Here is a 21,511-nt window from a genome sequence, read left to right as displayed (position 1 = left end):
TGTCTGCATGGATGAAGGTCTGCAAGGACTCGACGAGTTGCATAGTCAACTCGGCGAGTCATATGAAGATGGTCATGAACTCGTCGAGTTGATGAACAACTCAGCGAGTCCGATGAAGATTTCCATGGGCTCGGCGAGTTAGTCGACTGACTCGGCGAGTCGGCTAGGGTTTTTCCCAATCTTTGGACATGTATGCACTCGGCGAGTTAAAGGGGAACTTGACGAGCCAACCAAGGACTTCGCGACTTCTCGAGTTCAGGAAGGACTCGACAAGTCGGTGAACTGCACTCGACGAGTCGAGTCAACATGGACTGTTGACTTTGACTGTGGACTTTGACTTTGACCAAGGGTTGACTAGTTGACTTCTGGGGGTATTATGGTAATTTGGAAATTTATCAAAAAGGGTTGTATGGTAACTATAGGTGGCGGAGTTCGTGTTGGTGATTCGGGAGTTGAGCTTTCTAGTTTCAGACGACACTTGAGAGGTGAGTTATCCTCACTATATCAACAGGGTCTACGGCACCAAGGCCGCCCCTTTATCGGATTTGTATCCGGGTAATTGCATGATATGTTTACTGATCTATAGATTTGTGTCCTGGTAGTTAGGACGGTATTATGTTTAGTGACCTGGTTTAGGTCGGTATACTGGTATATAGGATAATGCTATGTTAGTGACCGGTTAGGTCGGTCTCCTGGTTATAGGATGTTGTTATGCTATATGATCTGTTAGATCGGTTGGTTTGCCTATAGATTGTTATGTGATTATTTGTTATATGTGCACATGTTTATTGGTTTGGGGAAAGGGTTGAGGCAGGTCCTGCTGTGTGCAGTAGGCCAAGACACCCTGGGCAGACCGGGTAGACTACAGGCCCGGGCCGGGCAAATCTAGTCAGGCCGAAGGCCCGACGAGCGGTCCGCATAGGCTGAAGGCCCCGAGAGGGCGGTCCAGACGTGCCGAGGCTCGGAGAGTGGACCAGATAGACTGAAGGCCCGGTGCGGGCAGTCCAGTCAGACTGAAGACTCAGAGAGTGGACCAGGTGGACTGAAGGCCCGGTGCGGGCGGACCAGTCACATTGTAGACTCGAGATGCATGGTTGTTCTGTATTTGTTGATATGATATGATTATGGTTATATGAGGTTGGTATTTTGGGGGTAACTCCCTAAGCCTTCGAGCTTACATTTATCGATTATTGTTTCAGGTACGGCGGATGATCGCGGGAAGGCGAAGGCGTGACCGTACACTTCCTCATATTTTGATTTGGATTTCTGGGATACTCTGATATGAAACTATTTTGAAAACAGATTTGTAATAACTAATGGTTTTGAATAATTTAAAAAGATTTAAATTGGCTCGATTTTTATGGGCGTTACAAGTTGGTATCAGAGCCTTGGTTTTGGTGAATTGGAGGAACACTCGTGTGAATCCAGTCTCAAACTAAGGAAGTCAGGCCGATTTTGGGATTCCAGGATTCAAGGTGTCGGAGCGCGTTCGAATGAATGTTCTGTAAAGGTTCAGGGGAGTTGTACTCGGTTGTGACGAACCAGATGATTGTGGAGGAGACGCAAGGATAGATCCTTAAATTTCCAGTTATGAGTAGGCCCGAGTTATGTTCATGGAGGTATTCCAATCTAGGGTATTCCATTCTGAGGATGACCGAACCCTATGATTGACTGGACTTGATGTGTTTGGTATTCCAACCCGAGGGTTGATTGGGCCAAACATGTGAGGGATACGAGGGTATTCCATCCTAGGGACGATTGGACCGTCGTAGGCTTTCCTGGTAATCCAGCCCGAGGCTGATTGGGCCAGGCATGAGTCTCTGTATTTAATAGTGGACTGGTTATGTATGATATTTTGAGAGCGGAAGGATGCATTATCCTGTCAGCTCAGAGGGTTCGCTTCAGGAAGAGGAAAGTTGGGTTTCAGGTACATTGGATCAACAGGATTTTGTCAAGTTGGAAAGGTGGCATGCATGATAGACCTTTTTAAAAGGTTCGGTTGGGATTCACAACACCTTTCACGTTTCGCAATTGCGAAAGTGCATTATGGACCCGGAGGCAGTAGTACCACTGGATGACATTCAGGTTGATGAGCGCCTGAATTATATTGAGAGGCCGATTTCCGTCTTAGAAAAAGAAAGTGAAAGTCCTGCGCAACAAGGAGGTTCCGTTGGTGAAGATACAATGGGAGCATCGGAGGGGATCCGAGTGGATATGGGAGTCGGAGGCTGAGATGCGGGAGCATTACGTGGAGTTATTCGCTACAGCAGACTTCGAGGATGAAGTCTAAGTTAAGTGGGGGAGAATTGTAACATCCCAACCATCAGATCAAGAGGCTAGCATCAAGGATTTCATGTGGATCCAGAGTCTACTTCAGTTTGGGCACGCCTTGGAGGTAATAAGCTGTTACCTTGACCTCTTTTCTTCTAGAATCATTCATATGTGGAGGCTAGGGCTTTCTTTAGTTATTCATTAAAGGATTTTGGTATGGGAGCTAGATCTGAAGCTGAAACTTCACATCTGAACCTCTTTTGAGTCCTAAGTCCATAAAGTTTCCAGCTCTTGCAAGGATGAGACTCTCCTAGGGTGTAAAGCTCCATTAGAAGCTTAGATTGGTCATTTAGAGCCTTTAGGGCCTTGTATGCGTGTAAAGTTTGCAACTTTACATGATAAACATGCCTTAGAAGCTTGGATCTGTAATCTGGGAGTTGAGATTTCTAGTTTCAGACGACACTTGAGAGGTGAGTTATCCTCACTATATTAACAGGGTCTACGGCACCAAGGCCGGCCCTTTATCCGATTTGTATCCGGGTAATTGCATGATATGTTTACTGATCTATAGATCTGCGTCCTCGTAGTTAGGACGGTATGATGTTTAGTGACCTGGTTTAGGTCAGTATCCTGGTATATTGGATGATGCTATGTTAGTGACCGGTTAGGTCGGTATCCTGGTTATAGGATGTTGCTATGCTATATGAATTGTTAGACCGGTTGGTTAGCCTATAGATTGTTATGTGATTATTTGTTATATGTGCACATGTTTATTGGTTTGGGGAAAGGGTTGAGGCAGGTCCTGCTGTGTGCAGTAGGCCAAGTTACCCTGGGCGGACCGGGTAGACTACAGGCCCGGGCCGGGAAAATCTAGTCAGGCCGAAGGCCCGGCGAGCGGTCTGCATAGGATGAAGGCCCCGAGAGGGCGGTCCAGACGTGCCGAGGCTCGGAGAGTGGACCAGATAGACTGAAGGCCCGGTGCGGGCAGTCCAGTTAGACTGAAGACTCAGAGAGTGGACCAGGTGGACTGAAGGTCCGGTGCGGGCGGACCAGTCACATTGTAGACTCGAGATGCATGGTTGTTCTGTATTTGTTCATATGATATGATTATGGTTATATGAGGTTGGTATTTTGGGGGTAACTCACTAAGCCTTCGAGCTTACATTTATCGATTATTGTTTAAGGTACGGCGGATGACCGCGGGAAGGCGAAGGCGTGACCGTACACTTCCTCATATTTTGATTTGGATTTCTGGGATACTCTGATATGAAACTATTTTGAAAACAGATTTGTAATAACTAATGGTTTTGAATAATTTAAAAAGATTTAAATTGGCTCGATTTTTATGGGCGTTACAAGTTGGTATCAGAGCCTTGGTTTTAGTGAATTGGAGGAACACTCGTGTGAATCCAGTCTCAAACTAAGGAAAAATATTTTCGAAATGATTTTTTAAATGGTTTTCAAAATAAGTAAAAGAGGATGTGAAGTGTACGATCAGCCGGAGCCAGTAAGTTGACCCCAAATTACCATGCAGTTTTTGATTATGTGATATGTTAGAACAACATGGTAGTGATAAGATAGGGATCCTCAGGAACCATATGATAGAATTGCCTGATATTTGATACCTTATCTTATGTAGAGTACGTCATTGATTATTGTATGACTCTTTCGTGTGTGAATTAACTATTGGGTGGATACTCCAAGTCACATGCTACATGGGTTAAATGATCTTAGGGTAAGGGATTTTGGTTCTGCCGCGCAGCTCTTGTCTAACTCCAACCGTTGTGGGATTAAATATTTTAGCCTAAGATTGTTAAAGCCATGCGGTATGTGATTGTATTCACGCAATAGTTAACTGGCACCAATGGAGGGTCGCGTGGCAGTTGGTGGATGGGTGGGTAAGAGGTCGGAAGGCCAGTTATGAGATATTTAGCATTCCTCTAGGAGTGAGGATTGAGCGCTCGCTATGTTATGTATATTGTTAGGGTGTTGTGGTGATACTTGAGACAAATATGGGTAGGTGTGGAAGGTAGTATGGGTCTGTACTACTGAAACCACATGACCCATACGCGTAGCACGGAAGTCATAACCCCTAGGGTTTAGTTGGGAGTTGGTTCCCTGTTATTATATGGATTATCCGAGACCTCTCTGATGTATCATCGGAGTGGTGGTTACGAGACATCTTGAGACCGGATCCGGATTAGGATTGGGAGCTGGCAGCCAGGATAGGCCAGTATTATCAGAGGATCGTGTCAGGGAGATTGTCCGGGGTCAGATTCCGGAGATGTTTGGGTCTAACAAGACCGCCATGGTTGAGTAGTTCAACGAGCGCTATGCAGCCATTGTTGAGACGGCTGCCGCAACAGCTTCAATAGCTGCAACGTCGGCAGGGGGAGGAGTTGGTCGAGCTTTCCAGTATCGGGACTTGTTACTGAGACATATTCTGATGAGTCGAGGGCTGCAGTTATTTGGGATCAGGGAGATGATTTGTACTCGTTATATTCTGCGGGTCGAGCGGGAACTGTTGACGCAGGAGTTTCTGGATTTAAGGCTTCGGGGGTTTGCTCGAGGCCAGAATGCGAGTCGCAGGGACTTCGGAAGGGAGTGATGGTTATGTTCAGCTGGAGCTTTGCAGCTAGAAGTAGAATGGTTAATTGATGGATTGGAATGTCGCTTTTTAGGGCAAGGATTGTGCCCTTTCAGTTTTTCGACCTCGAAGGAGTGAGCAGACTTGGGACCCCAGGATCAGGTGGTATTCCAGCTCGGGTCAGTTGGTCGTCGGGATTGGCGACAATAGTTTAGCACTGGTAAGCGCGGGTGGGTCGATGTGGAATAAGTATCATGTTAGGTCCGGATCGCCTTGGATCTCTGGTGTCAGACGGAAATGACTGATTATGCGATCAGTTGTGCTTTTGGGATTAGAGACTATGTCTTGGGAGTAGTTTGTTGTCGGTTTAGGGCAGAGGTTGTTTCAGCTACTGCATTTTAGCGGGAGACGATTGAGCGGGAGTTTTGTTTGGTGCACATTGGGAAGAGAGGTATTATGTGGGAAGTCTGCGGAGAGGGTCCCACAGGAGGGTTATTCAGCATTGTCAGGATACAGTAGTTTAGTAACCGTTCGTGATTGAGGGACGAAAACGCCAATGGAAGGGGTTCGTTGCTAAGGTATTAGTTGGAGCATTTATCTTTTGGTCTTTAGGACATGAGTGTGGGGTCGTTCAAGCATTAGTGGCTGACGGTTTCACTGGGATTCAGGAAGTGTTCATTTGGTTTTTAGAAGTGTGTGATCAATTGGGACTATCTAGTAATGGAGCACAAGTGGGAAAGAGTTGGTTGTCATCGGGTCGATCGTTGGGAAGTGAGAAGGATTGAGAATCATCCAATTTTCATGTATTATGAAGGCTTAGACGAATCTAAGTAGGGGAGTGTTACCCCGAGAAGCGGAAGTGGGGGAGTTTTTGAAACGGGGATAAGTTTCACAACCCAAACAGGGAGAATGGAGGCCCTGGTGGCTGCTTGGTTTGAGGGTTGTGTTGATTGGGGGTTCGGCAAAACTCCCCAGCATAAGAGCACGTCTTCTGGGTGCTTGATAGCAGAAGTTGGGGAACCATGTTGGAGTTCTAGTCAGGAATCGAGTTCAGTTCGAGTATTCGGTCGAGGGTGTGCTCGACTCTGAGGGTTTTTGGATTGATAGATTGAGGGTTTTGTTAGCTGTCAGGGCTCAACAGTGCATTCAGCATGGGAGTACGGGTTATTTAGCGTTTGTGGTAGACATGCGGGTCAGGGAACAGACCACGGATTTCCTAAAGGGTGGACGATCGACATGAGGCCTGGGGTTAGCCTGGGGATATAGTCCACAGAGTAGATCAGCAGTTCGAAGCCCCAAGTGGGTGAGAACATGATGTATAGGAGAGAGCATCAGGAGGGGTGGTCCAGGGAGATGCTCAACAGTTTAGAGCGGTCCGGATAGACTGAAGGCCGGTGGGGTGTACCAGTCAGGCCGAAGGCTCGGAGAATGGTCCAGACAGGCCGAAGGCCCAGAGTGGCAGTCCAGACATGCTGAAGGTTCTGAGAGTGGTCGGGATAGACGGAAGGCCTGGTGAGGCGGTGCAGTCATGCTGAGGACTCTGTATATGTTTGTAGATCTATGTTCGGGTATTGAGTAGGCTGCTACGCTATAGCAAACAATAGGTATGTTCGAAGTATTGAACATTCTGTTGGAGTAGGCTGAGGACTCCGGTGTATTTTGGTTGATTGGGAGTTGTTATTAGAGGACGAAAGGAGTTCAAAGGATCTTGGTGATCTCATTAGTTCGGATTGTCGTCGAGGTTCCATCTTCTTGGATCGGATAATACTCCAGTTGGAGACTGAGAGTAGATCCGAATGAGTATTCGTTAGTTTGGGAAGGTTTAGGATTAGAACGTTCTGTCATTCAGGTTCTGGAAACCGGGTTAGATCTTTTCTTAATCGTTTATGGCATTGGGATGGGGTTGAAGCGGTCCTGCACTATACAGTAGGCTAAGATACCCGGTGCGGACCGACGATGAGTCGTAGGCACATAGGTTCCAGAGAGTGGACCGGGGAGGCTGTAGGCCCTGAAGGACGGCCCAGTCATGCCGAAGGCTCGGTAAACGATAGTTTTTGTAATCTATGGAGGCACTGAATTGCAGCAGCAACAGATAATCTACGATCCTGTTTTGGTGGGAACCTCGAATTATCAGGATTGGGTGTAAGTGGTGTAGAAGTGACAACGATTCAGTAGAGCTGTCTGTCAGGAAGTCAGACCGATTTTGGGATTCCAGGATTCAAGGTGTCGGAGCGCGTTCAAATGAATGTTCTTTAAAGGTTCAAGGGAGTTGTACTCGGTTGTGACGAACCAGAGGATTGTGGAGGAGACGCAAGGATAGATCCTTAAATTTCCAGTTATGAGTAGGCCCGAGTTATGTTCATGGAGGTATTCCAATCTAGGGTATTCCATTCTGAGGATGACCGAACCCTATGATTGACTGGACTTGATGTGTTTGGTATTCCAACCCGAGGGTTGATTGGGCCAAACATGTGAGGGATACGAGGGTATTCCATCCTAGGGACGATTGGACCGTCGTAGGCTTTCCTGGTAATCCAGCCCGAGGCTGATTGGGCCAGGCATGAGTCTCTGTATTTAATAGTGGACTGGTTATGTATGATATTTTGAGAGCGGAAGGATGCATTATCCTGTCAGCTCAGAGGGTTCGCTTCAGGAAGAGGAAAGTTGGGTTTCAGGTACATTGGATCAACAGGATTTTGTCAAGTTGGAAAGGTGGCATGCATGATAGACCTTTTTAAAAGGTTCGGTTGGGATTCACAACACCTTTCACGTTTCGCAATTGCGAAAGTGCACTATGGGCCCGGAGGCAGTAGTACCACTGGATGACATTCAGGTTGATGAGCGCCTGAATTATATTGAGAGGCTGATTTCCGTCTTAGAAAAAGAAAGTGAAAGTCCTGCGCAACAAGGAGGTTCCGTTGGTGAAGATACAATGGGAGCATCGGAGGGGATCCGAGTGGATATGGGAGTCGGAGGTTGAGATGCGGGAGCATTACGCGGAGTTATTCGCTACAGTAGACTTCGAGGATGAAGTCTAAGTTAAGTGGGGGAGAATTGTAACATCCCAACCATCAGATCAAGAGACTAGCATCAAGGATTTCATGTGGATCCAGAGTCTACTTCAGTTTGGGCACGCCTTGGAGGTAATAAGCTATTACCTTGACCTCTTTTCTTCTAGAATCATTCATATGTGAAGGCTAGGGCTTTCTTTAGTTACTCATTAAAGGATTTTGGTATGGGAGCTAGATCTGAAGCTGAAACTTCAGATTTGAACCTCTTTTGAGTCCTAAGTCCATAAAGTTTCCAGCTCTTGCAAGGATGAGACTCTCCTAGGGTGTAAAGCTCCATTAGACGCTTCTTTTTTGTCATTTAGAGCCTTTAGGGCCTTGCATGCGTGTAAAGTTTGCAACTTTACGTGATAAACATGCCTTAGAAGCTTGGATCTGTAATCTGGGACCTTGGCATGGCTTAAAAAGTGTCTGCATGGATGAAGGTCTGCAAGGACTCGGCGAGTTGCATAGTCAACTCGGCGAGTCATATGAAGATGGTCATGAACTCGTCGAGTTGATGAACAACTCGGCGAGTCCGATGAAGATTGCCTTGGGCTCGGCAAGTCAGTCGACTGACTCGGCGAGTCGGCTAGGGTTTTTCCCAATCTTTGGACACGTATGAACTCGACGAGTTAAAGGGGAACTCGACGAGCCAACGAACCACTTCGCGACTTCTCAAGTTCAGGAAGGACTCGACGATTCGGTGAACTGCACTCGACGAGTCGAGTCAACATGGACTGTTGACTTTGACCGTGGAATTTGAATTTGACCAAGGGTTGACCAATTGACTTCTGAGGGTATTCTAGTAATTTGGAAATTTATGAAAAAGGGTTGTATGGTAACTATAGGTGGCGGAGTTCGTGTTGGTGATTCGGGAGTTGAGCTTTCTAGTTTCAGACGACACTTGAGAGGTGAGTTATCCTCACTATATCAACAGGGTCTACGGCACCAAGGCCGACCCTTTATCGGATTTGTATCCGGGTAATTGCATGATATGTTTACTGATCTATAGATCTGCGTCCTGGTAGTTAGGACGGTATTATGTTTAGTGACCTGGTTTAGGTCCGTATCCTGGTATATAGGATGATGCTATGTTAGTGACCGGTTAGGTCAGTATCCTGGTTATAGGATGTTGCTATGCTATATGATCTGTTAGATCGGTTGGTTTGCCTATAGATTGTTATGTGATTATTTGTTATATGTGCACATGTTTATTGTTTTGGGGAAAGGGTTGAGGCAGGTCCTCCTGTGTGCAGTAGGCTAAGACACCCTGGGCAGACCGGGTAGACTACAGGCCCGGGCCGGGCAAATCTAGTCAGGCCGAAGGCCCGACAAGCAGTCCGGATAGGCTGAAGGCCCCGAGAGGGAGGTCCAGACGTGCCGAGGCTCAGAGAGTAGACCAGATAGATTGAAGGCCCGGTGCGGGCGGTCCAGTCAGACTGAAGATTCAGAGAGTGGACCACATGGATTGAAGGCCCGGTACGGGCGGACCAGTCACACTGTAGACTCGAGATGCATGGATTTTATGTATTTGTTGATATGATATGATTATGGTTATATGAGGTTGGTATTTTGGGGGTAACTCGCTAAGCCTTCGAGCTTACATTTATCGATTATTGTTTCAGGTACGGCGGATGACCGCGGGAAGGCAAAGGCGTGACCGTACACTTCCTCATATTTTGATTTGGATTTCTGGGATACTCTGATATGAAACTATTTTGAAAACATATTTGTAATAACTAATGGTTTTGAATAATTTAAAAAGATTTAAATTGGCTCGATTTTTATAGGCGTTACAAGTTGGTATCAGAGCCTTGGTTTTAGTGAATTGGAGGAACACTCGTGTGAATCCAGTCTCAAACTAAGGAAAAAGATTTTCGAAATGATTTTTTAAATGGTTTTCAAAATAAGTAAAAGATGATGTGAAGTGTACGATCAGCCGGAGCCAGTAAGTTGACCCCAAATTACCATGCAGTTTTTGATTATGTGATATGTTAGAACAGCATGGTAGTGATAAGATAGGGATCCACAGGAACCATATGATAGAATTGCCTGATATTTGATACCTTATCTTATGTAGAGTACCTCATTGATTATTGTATGACTCTTTCGTGTGTGAATTAACTATTGGGTGGATACTCCAAGTCACATGCTACATGGGTTAAATGATCTTAGGGTAAGGGATTTGGTTCTGCTGCGCAGCTCTTGTCTAACTCCAACCGTTGTGGGATTAAATATTTTAGCCTAAGATTGTTTAAGCCATGCGGTATATGATTGTATTCACGCAATAGTTAACTGGCACCAATGGAGGGTCGCGTGGCAGTTGGTGGATGGGTGGGTAAGAGGCCGGGAGGCCAGTTATGAGATATTTAGCATTCCTCTAGGAGTGAGGATTGAGCGCTCGCTATGTTATGTATATTGTTAGGGTGTTGTGGTGATACTTGAGACAAATATGGGTAGGTGTGGAAGGTAGTATGGGTCCGTACTACTGAAACCACATGACCCATACGCGTAGCACGGAAGTCATAACCCCTAGGGTTTAGTTGGGAGTTGGTTCCCTGTTATTATATGGATTATCCGAGACCCCTCTGATGTATCATCGGAGTGGTGGTTACGAGACGTCTTGAGACCGGATCCGGATTAGGATTGGGAGCTGGCAGCCAGGATAGGCCAGTATTATCAGAGGATCGTGTCAGGGAGATTGTCCGGGGTCAGATTCCGGAGATGTTTGGGTCTAACAAGACCGCCATGGTTGAGTAGTTCAACGAGCGCTATGCAGCCATTGTTGAGACGGCTGCCGCAACAGCTTCAATAGCTGCAACGTCGGCATGGGGAGGAGTTGGTCGAGCTTTCCAGTATCGGGACTTGTTACTGAGACATATTCTGATGAGTCGAGGGCTGCAGTTATTTGGGATCAGGGAGATGATTTGTACTCGTTATATTCTGCGGGTCGAGCGGGAACGGTTGACGCAGGAGTTTCTGGATTTAAGGCTTCGGGGGTTTGCTCGAGGCCAGAATGCGAGTCGCAGGGACTTCGGAAGGGAGTGATGGTTATGTTCAGCTGGAGCTTTGCAGCTAGAAGTAGAATGGTTAATTGATGGATTGGAATGTCGCTTTTTAGGGCAAGGATTGTGCCCTTTCAGTTTTTCGAGCTCGAAGGAGTGAGCAGACTTGGGACCCCAGGATCAGGTGGTATTCCAGCTCGGGTCAGTTGGTCGTCGGTATTAGCGACAATAGTTTAGCACTGGTAAGCGCGGGTGGGTCGATGTGGAATAAGTATCATGTTAGGTCCGGATCGCCTTGGATCTCTGGTGTCAGACGGAAATGACTGATTATGCGATCAGTTGTGCTTTTGGGATTAGAGACTATGTCTTGGGAGTAGTTTGTTGTCGGTTTAGGGCAGAGGTTGTTTCAGCTACTGCATTTTAGCGGGAGACGATTGAGCGGGAGTTTTGTTTGGTGCACATTGGGAAGAGAGGTATTATGTGGGAAGTCTACGGACAGGGTCCCACAGGAGGGTTATTCAGCATTGTCAGGATACAGTAGTTTAGTAACCATTCGTGATTGAGGGACGAAAACGCCAATGGAAGGGGTTCGTTGCCAAGGTATTAGTTGGAGCATTTATCTTTTGGTCTTTAGGACATGAGTGTGGGGTCGTTCAAGCATTAGTGGCTGACGGTTTCACTGGGATTCAGGAAGTGTTCATTTGGTTTTTAGAAGTGTGTGATCAATTGGGACTATCTAGCAATGGAGCACTAGTGGGAAAGAGTTGGTTGTCATCGGGTCGATCGTTGGGAAGTGAGAAGGATTGAGAATCATCCAATTTTCATGTATTATGAAGGCTTAGACGAATCTAAGTAGGGGAGTGTTACCCCGAGAAGCGGAAGTGGGGGAGTTTTTGAAACGGGGATAAGTTTCACAACCCAAACAGGGAGAATGGAGGCCCTGGTGGCTGCTTGGTTTGAGGGTTATGTTGATTGGGGGTTCGGCAAAACTCCCCAGCATAAGAGCACGTCTTCTGGGTGCTTGATAGCAGAAGTTGGGAAACCATGTTGGAGTTCTAGTCAGGAATCGAGTTCAGTTCGAGTATTCGGTCGAGGGTGTGCTCGACTCTGAGGGTTTTTGGATTGATAGATTGAGGGTTTTGTTAGCTGTCAGGGCTCAACAGTGCATTCAGCATGGGAGTACGGGTTATTTAGCGTTTGTGGTAGACATGCGGGTCAGGGAACAGACCACGGATTTCCTAAAGGGTGGACGATCGACATGAGGCCTGGGGTTAGGCTGGGGATATAGTCCACAGAGTAGATCAGCAGTTCGAAGCCCCAAGTGGGTGAGAACAGGATGCATAGGAGAGAGCATCAGGAGGGGTGGTCCAGGGAGATGCTCAACAGTTTAGAGCGGTCCGGATAGACTGAAGGCCGGTGGGGCGTACCAGTCAGGCCGAAGGCTCGGAGAACGGTCCAGACAGGCCGAAGGCCCAGAGTGGCGGTCCAGACATGCTGAAGGTTCTGAGAGTGGTCCAGATAGACTGAAGGCCTGGTGACGCGGTGCAGTCATGCTGAGGACTCTGTATATGTTTGTAGATCTATGTTCGGGTATTGAGTAGGCTGCTACGCTATAGCAAACAATAGGTCTGTTCGAAGTATTGAACATTTTGTTGGAGTAGGCTGAGGACTCCGGTGTATAGATCATACACATTAAAATATAGACAAATACACTTAAACATACATCCCACACATATTACATATTCATTATAACATTCTACTTTTGTTTTTCATTATAACATTGTACTTTCTAAAAAAGGCCTTGATACATATATACACACATTCTATTCATAAATACATACATTATACATATAAATACACTTAAACATGTTTCCTACACATTACATATTCATTATAATGTCATACCTTTTTTCCATTATAGCAACCTGTTGATGTAATGGGAATAATGGATGGTGGTAAAGAAACACTACTTTCGAAGGGAGCAGAAGTAGATTGACCTTGAGCTTCATTCTTCGCATCTCCGTCACCCATATTGACATTTGCATCTGTATCAGATACGTTTGCAGGGATGCCTGAAGTTCGTACCTCCTCAGAAACTGATTTGGCAACTGAATCTTCGGGTGGTATGACGATTGTCTGCTCAGGAGTTGAACTTTGTACATGAAGAGTGACGTCTGGTGTTTCAGGAATTCTTTCATCATCATCTTCTGTAGACTCAGTAGAAAGCATAAGCTTTCGTGTCTTCTTCTTCTTCTTCTTAGATATGTGTTTAGCCATATCTGTAGCCCTTCGCTTCTTTGATGATGGAGAAACAGGCGCTAGCATTTCACGAATCAAAACACCCTGATGAGTAACCTGTGGCTTTCGTACTACATGAGATGTTGGAGACTTACGTAGATGCGAAGACATCTTTTTGATTCTTCGAAACATACCAGTCTTCGAAGGAATAACCACTTTCTCTTGAGACTCAGGAACAACAGGTTTAATTATTTGAGTCTCTGCAATTGACACTTCTTGAACCACAGACTCTTCAACTGTAATTGGCTTCTTCTTTGGAGATTTCAAAGATTGCGAATCCTTGGAGTGCTTTTCAGAAGAATCCGGTTCAGGCTTCTTCGATCGTTTAGATTTCTTTTCTTCCCTTGGCAACAATTTCCCAGTTGGAACAGTAGAATCGATAGTTTGTGTCACACCCCAAAACCAAGAACGGCGGAAACGTTCAGGGGTGGAGGACGTCATGTGAAGTATCATAACAGAGTAAAGTAGTAAACAAGCAACAACATCATCCATTGCATTAAAAGTAAAGTTTTAATACATATGTGTTCTTTCATAGTAATAAGACACCAAAATATGTAATCAAAATAAAAGACGAGTCTTGTCTGTGCCCTGTCTCCTCAAAACCTGATCCTCGTACCTGTCTACTGGTGACCTGAGAATACAAGTTATTTTGAAAGTGTAGAATCAGCATAAAGCTGGTGAATTCATAAGTATTTAAGTGTCATTGATTTGGAAAGCTGTTATGAAAAACATGCATTTGTTGATGCAACATTTGATATAAGTATGAAACCCCTAGAAAATCCCATATTTCCTACTAGTTTTGAAAGTAGTCTTCTACCAAGACCTGACTGTTTCGAAAGTAGTCTTCTACCAAGACCTGACTGTTTTGAAAGGTGTATTTCTATAAAAAGATAGTTTTTCCCAGAATGACTATTAATAATAAAATATATATAGTCTACTTCATCGTGTATGTGAATGTGCCACAAAGTAAAAGTAATAGGGAAAGTATACAAGTATTAGTCTACCTCGTCAATTATGTGAATGTATCACACAATGAAGGTAATGATCTAATAACTAAAGCATTATCCTTTTGTATTAGGATAATCACGACATAGAAATTACCGAATAGTATTAACTGTAGACATCCGTAGATGTGCATTTACCTCTGTTGCTAACAGCTGGGTATAGGAATAGTTAGTCACTTAAAGTATACCGATAATGGTATCAACCGTAGGCATCCGTAGATGTTCATTTACCCTTGTAGCTAACAAGTGGGTATAGGAATGGTAAGTCCCTTATAGTATCCTTTTGTACTAGGATAGACGGATCCAAACTATAGTATGTAATAGTATCTCACTATATAGTATCTAGGTAAAAGTATCCATGTAAGAGGATCATGTAAGTGTATCCATGTAAGAGGATCCATGTAAGTGTATCCATGTAAGAGGATCCATGTAAGTGTATCCATGTAAGAGGATTCATGTAAGTGTATCTCTTCATATAGCATATAGTATAGACTCATGAATGAACTGACTCTGGTGTAATTCCTTGTAGTAGGAATAATGTTTTGTATCCCCTAAACTATTCATATAATAGCTTACTGGAATGTAATTGATGTTCAGGAAGGTTTATACACCCTTGCTACTCAAGAGTGTGGGAACTGAATGAGGGATGAAAGCTCTCATATCAATACATATATTTAAGAAAGATAAGTGTATAGATATGGTTTTGATCAATAAGTTGAAAGAGGTTTTGTAACACATTTAAGAGCTTTTGAACATTAAATAACAATGACTTGATGTCATTTTATAAAACCTTTTAAAAGTAATTCATTTGGTAACAAAGTATATCAGAACAGAAAACCATTTTGTGTATCATATTTTGAAGCATGTGAAATCAGTTGGTTGAAAACACAGTTATAAATCACATGTGATTGATTCTATGACATGTTGTTTTCTACTTGTATTCCCCCCATTAAAGCATTTAAAATCATTTAAAAACATTGATTAAGGGGTATGAACTCACCTGTAGTTGGTGGTTTGGATTAACTGAATGATGTAGGATGCTAAGTGTCAAGTGAAGACTTGTACACACTCAATGATCCTAGTTAACATATAATCACACATATATGTATCCAATTAGACTTTAAACCACTAATTGACAAAGTTAAGACATCCCAAGACATGTAAAACACCTTATATAAGTGTTACGAGTCATAAGGATTGCATCTAAGGGTTGTAGGACCTTGCTATTGTGTTTGGGGTTCAAGGGTAAACTCCTTTGGAGTTTATGGTTTGGTGACCATAACCCCATGGGTTTACGGTCGTAAACACATGAGTTTACGGCCGTAAACTCATGTTCTTTTGACCATTTGTTGTTTTGAAGCTCTACAAGCCATTAGAAGTATCCCCTCTTCATGCTTAAGCCTATGGAAGTGTTTAGGGCACCATTTCACTCCTAAATGGAGTTTACGGTCCATGGACCATTTCCCTTTAGGTTTACGGTCGTAAACCCTTATGGGTTTTGGTATTTTGATGTTTTCAAGTCCTTAACACATCAAGGAATGGATCTATGCAAGTTACCAAGGCTTATGAAAGGGCTAGGGACATTTTGGCACCATTTGTAGGGTTTACGGTCCAAGAACATCTTGGACCGTAAACACCTTGATCTTGGTGTTTCTTGGGTGTTTTCTTGATATATGAAAGTGTAACAAGCTTTACAATACACTAGGGTAGGAGTACTTACTAGTTAGAAGCTTGAAAAGGTACCAAAAGGCCAAGAACACTAGTGTGTGTTCTTGGTGTTCTGTAAGGAAGCAACGCAATGCACGATGCAAACACAAGGTACCTTTTGGCAACCTGATTCCATGATCCATGACTATCCATGGAATCCACAATTCCCATCACAGATGAATCTCAATGCCTTTTGCATATCAAATTAACTAGTATCTCAAAAGTTGGTAGTTTTTGTCTTTTCCAGTTTTGGTCCTTATTCAATGTTTTTGTAATGTTTTTTTTTTATCTTTGTACCAAGTAAAACGACTATATTTTTGGACAAAAATAGTCAATTTACTTGGAATATGGACCCAAAATGTTACAACATCCTAAAAAAGGACCAAACTTGCAAAAGAAAACTTTTTAAGATCAAAATTAAAAAAATCTACTATACTAATGGACTAAAAATGTTATTTACACTAGAACGTATTATATAACTTTTTGTTGTACATTAGTGGTATGGAATCCATGGGACGAGAGGTCAAAAACTGTTATTGACTTCAAAAACTTATTGTTGACATGGGATCAGATGACAAAAGATGCAATATTTTATAAGTAATATGCTTAGCCAATTAGAAACATTCTCTTCCAAAAATTGGCAGAATATGAAACGTTTGTGCATAAATACGCATTTAAGCCTAAGTTTATCTTCACAAAGTAAACGTCAATACACTTAAATAGGTATCAGATCGATCCAAATAAAACTAATTAGTCCTAGATAGACCTAAATGTTAATGTTTCCTTTTTCCGTATGCATAATGTAATGTCTAAATAGCAATGTACTTTCATCTGTGTATTTTTATAGCATCTTACTTTCATTTCTCTATTACAACCTCATAATTTGAAGCCACAGTTTTATCTGTTTCAATTTGATGTTTTGAAAACATGCAATTTTTACAGATTGATGGACTTTGACAAGCATTAAACGATGTTCTTGATGATTATTGTTGTAAGTAAATTTCTTAAATTAATTTTGCTAGTATTTTTATAATTTGATAAATAATTAGATGGATTCTTATTTGAATGAAACTTCTTCTTGTGTCATATCAAGATAAATATAAAGCTGTAGAGTCTGCTACTTTATACATTATCTTTGTTAAGTTAATTGCAGATCACTGAAAATTGGTTTTATTTTTGTCATTTTGGATGTTAGGTTGGTGGCCCATGATGGTGGTTCTAATATGATTTTTGGCACATAGTATCAATACCACTTTGAAACAACATCCACTCAAATGGTCTACCACCTTAGAGTTACTTCATCTAAAGACTCTAGCACAAAATGTTAAGTGTTGGACAAATGCAAGTAAAAGGCTATGCTCTTCGTTTCAAGAATGTTGCATCTCAAATTTAGGACTCAACTAGTTTAATGTTTTGAACAGTTACAGTCTACAAATGTGTAGACTAATTAAGCCTTTTGGAAGATAATTTTGTTTTAAATATTGAGAATATTATTGTAAGGCAAGTTTAGTTTAATTTAAGTAATGCTTTGTGTTTTGAATTTTATCTTACTTATTTTTTATTCCAATGAAATTATATATAAAAAAAATTGGACCTAGTTTTTAAATATAAATGCTTTGTGTAAAAAAAAAGTTTCGCTAAAAACATAAAAATTGCTTTTACTTTAGAAATTATATAGTGGCATAACAATAGTGCCACAAAAACCAAATGTGCTACAGTGGCATAAAAAAAAGTGTCACTAAAGGTCTTTAGTGGAAACTCTTATAGTGGCATTTTTTTTGTGCGACTGATTGCCAAGGTGGTTTTTAGTGGCACTTTTTTTGTTTTTAGTGACACTTTTTTTGTGCCACTAAAGGTCATTTTATTTGTAGTGATTGCACACAAATGCACATATACAAAAAATACACATGGAAAAACACATACATGCATCATAAACATACAAATACATATCATATATACACAAAGTCATAACATACACATATACAAATAATACACATCTAAATTCCAAGAAAGCATACAAAAATCAACATATTATACATATATTATATAAAAAGAGAAATAAAAAAACTATGGAGAAGGGTGGTGGTGTCGGTATTCTAGCCAAATTCTGGCCAATAGCAACTTTTCCAACCAAATTCCGTCAGAAAGCAACCAAATCCGGCCAACATCAAAATTTCAAGCAGAAAACAACAAAATCAGCGAGAATCAGCAAAAGGAAAGTGAAATCAAGCCAAAAGGAAAAAGGAATTGTACCTATGGTCGCCGATATTACACTTCCCGTCGCCGACAAAGGTAGCCCTCGACGGATGTCGACGGAATACAGGGAATGGGAGTAAAATCCGACAAAGTAGACAGAGGGAAGTCGCTAATCGGTGATGGAATCGCTGGGAATCGACAAAAATCAAGTGAAGGCAAAAAAGAGGAAAAGATCAGTGTGTTTAGCTGTATATCCCGTCAATGCATTAGTGGCGACGGATATTAACGATGACAAGAAGGAATTTGCAGAGACACGAAGCTATTAGCAGCGACACCTTGTAGAGGGAAAATCTTGCGGTCTTTTTTTCGAGCATCAGAGGCGACAGGCGTTGCCGCTATTCGGATGAACTACTTTTTTATTATCGGTTGTTGGATTGGGAACACAATCGACGGTGGAGGTTTAAAATGGGGAATTGACACGGATCGATGGTTAACACGTATTAGTGGCGACACCCACCTTTAGCGGCGACATACAACTTTCTATGTCGCCGCTAAAGGTGGGTGTCGCCGATAATACGTGTTATTCTTGTTATTCTTGTAGTGTTGTTAAAAAAACTAACCAATAATAACATTGCTATTTGCGTTTAAGTTTTTATGAAAAAGTAATCATTTATAGTTTTTCTGAAAAACTAAACATTTAATTAAATCATTAATGACCTGTGAGGTTTTTTTTTTTTTTTTTTTTTTTACTCTAATCAGTTATAGTATTGCACTTTGCTTTTTCTTAAATAACCGATTATTGCAGTTTAAGTAATTTTGAAAAACTAACCAATTATGGTATATTAATCTTGGATTTCAATAACAAAAGACATTTCATTTGGGTTTTCTGAAATTAATAATTTACAAACTATATGAGATTGACGGAACGAGAATTACAACAGTTTCACATTGCCTTCTTCATCAAGCATTGTATTGCGGGTACTTTTGGTAATAATATGGACCAGCGCACGATTCTCACATGTTTTTAGAATAAAGATTATGTTTTACGTTTTGCAGTATACTGTACCGTTTTCCCAGGTAACTTCCGAATATCCTTTTAAGTCTTTAGTTTGTGTGCATGTATTATGAATTTCTTCTCTAACATGATTACTAACATAATGAAATTGCGGGTCATGAAAATCTTTTTTTATTTGAAAAAATGAATTGATAGTTCTTTTCTTGCTCATTATTTTCTTTTTTTTGGAAACAGCAAATATTATAAATAAAGTCACATGTTTAGCAAGAAGCTAAAAACATGGACAATGTACACATACAATTACAATCCGAAATTTAACAGAATTTAAAATGAGATATACTCCAATCCACCCAACTACCAGAAAAATTCACACTCCTATGTTTAAACCACGAAAAAGATTGAGAGATAATCTCGTCTGCAATTTTCGTGGGATTCTTGTGCACCTTGTTAAATGTTTTGGCGTTCCTCGCATTCCATACCTGCCATAACAAACTATAGAAGATTATTGTGATAGTTTGCCTTTTTTTAGGGCAATTGCCCCATGAAGCACCAAAGTTGAGAAAATCTTCCATGTTGAGAAACTGTTGCTTTGGTAATTCACACCATTTAAAAATCCAGTCTCGAGTCTCATCTACCACTTTGCACTTTATGAACAGGTGATCAACCGTTTCCTGCTCATCACAACATAGAACACATAACTCAGAAATTGCAGTAACACCTCTTTTTATAAGTTCCGTTGCAACAGGTACTTTTCTTTGTAAAGTGCGCCATATAAAGCATCTCACTTTAAGTTGAATGATTTTTGACCATTCGATTACCAAGCCATTGTACCATCCGAATTAAACTTAAACTTCAAACCCATGGGGACCAGAGAGAGTCTAATGTTATTGAGTATCGAATATAACTCGATAAATTCCGATATAACATCATCACCACGAGGTAATGATTTCCATTGCCATGTGAAACTTTCATTGGTAACCCTTTCGGTTACATAGCATCTTTTAACAGATTCCAATTCATACAAAAGTGGGAATTTGTTTCTAAAGATATCTGAACCACACCAAAGATCGAGCCAGAACAGAATTTTCGTGTTTGAGCCTGGGATTGGAGAGAATAATGAATGGCATTCGGTGTCTAATATCCTTGATTGCTTTAGCAATGTTGTTCCACACACCTCTAATCGATTGTTTTGCAATGTAATCGAACGGTTTTCTTGACAGATTGTGAATGCTCATGATACACTCCTTCCATATACTTCCAGACTCGATTTTGAGCCTCCAAAACCATTTAGTGAGAAGCGCCAAGTTCTGTGCCATTAAGGATCCAACGCCCAATCCTCCTTGTTTTTTATCCATAATTATCTTAGACCATTCCACCCAATGAATTTTTTTCTTCGAGTCATCACCCCCACCCCCCCACAAAAACTTTCGCCTTAGTTTCTCAAGATCCTCAATCACACCATGAGGTGCCTTGAATAGAGAGAAGTAGTATGTCGGGAGGCTATTTAGAACTGACTTCACAAGTGTGAGGCGCCCTGCAAATGACAGTGTTTTGGCTATCCATAATGATAGTCTGGATAGAAAATTTTCAATTATTGGTCTCCAATTCTTTTTTAGGGACATGTTTGCCCCTACCGGAACACCCAAATATGTGAATGGGAATGATCCTTTCAAGCAACCGAGAACCTTAGCTTGCTCTTCCAGTTCATTTTCATTCACACCAATTCCAAACAATCTGGATTTGTGAAAATTAACTTTCAATCCCGAACAAATATGAAAGCATTTTAGAATACGAGCTAAGTTTTTTATACAGCCTTTGTCCCATTTACCCACAAAAATGGCATCATCCGCATATAACAAATGTGTGAGGCATGGTCCATTGTAAGGTAGTTGAATTCCTTTAAACAGAGATTGTTGCCAGGCACTTTTAACGGCTGCGCTTAGACACTCCATGACTATAATAAATAGAAAAGATGACAATGGATCACCTTGCCTTACGCCTTTTGTAATCGAGAATTCTTTTGTGGGTGTTCCATTGACCAGAATAGACGCCTTAGAGGACAATAAACATCCGCGAATCTATTTCCTCCAATTATCACTGAAGGCCATCTGTTCCATTATGGAATCAAGAAAGTGCCAATTGACAGAATCAAAGGCTTTTTCGAAGTCAACCTTAAACAAAAAGATTCTTTCTTTTGACTGCTTAGCCCAAGAACATACTTCATTAATTATTAGCGGCCCATCAAGAATATATCTGCCTTTGATGTAAGCATATTGTACCTCATCAATTACAGATCCAATCACCAATTTGAGACGAGAAGCCATCAATTTGGCAATAATTTTGTATAAACAACCAATTAGATTAATAGGTCTGTAATC

At 41.9% G+C, this 21,511-nt stretch overlaps 1 pseudogene; it reads right to left on the bottom strand.

The window, feature by feature from the left end:
• Positions 1 to 12,944, bottom strand: part of LOC145157357 (ribonucleoside-diphosphate reductase large subunit-like) — a 28,618-nt pseudogene extending 15,674 nt beyond the window's left edge.
• Between the last annotated feature and the right edge of the window lie 8,567 nt (positions 12,945 to 21,511).

Source organism: Lactuca virosa, chromosome 2 (genome assembly GCF_052849685.1).
Source record: "Lactuca virosa cultivar CGN04683 chromosome 2, Lactuca_virosa_CGN04683_v6, whole genome shotgun sequence".
Lineage (NCBI taxonomy): Eukaryota > Viridiplantae > Streptophyta > Magnoliopsida > Asterales > Asteraceae > Lactuca > Lactuca virosa.
The sequence above is the reverse complement of the archived record's forward strand: the minus strand, read 5'-3'. Positions and strand labels throughout refer to the sequence as shown.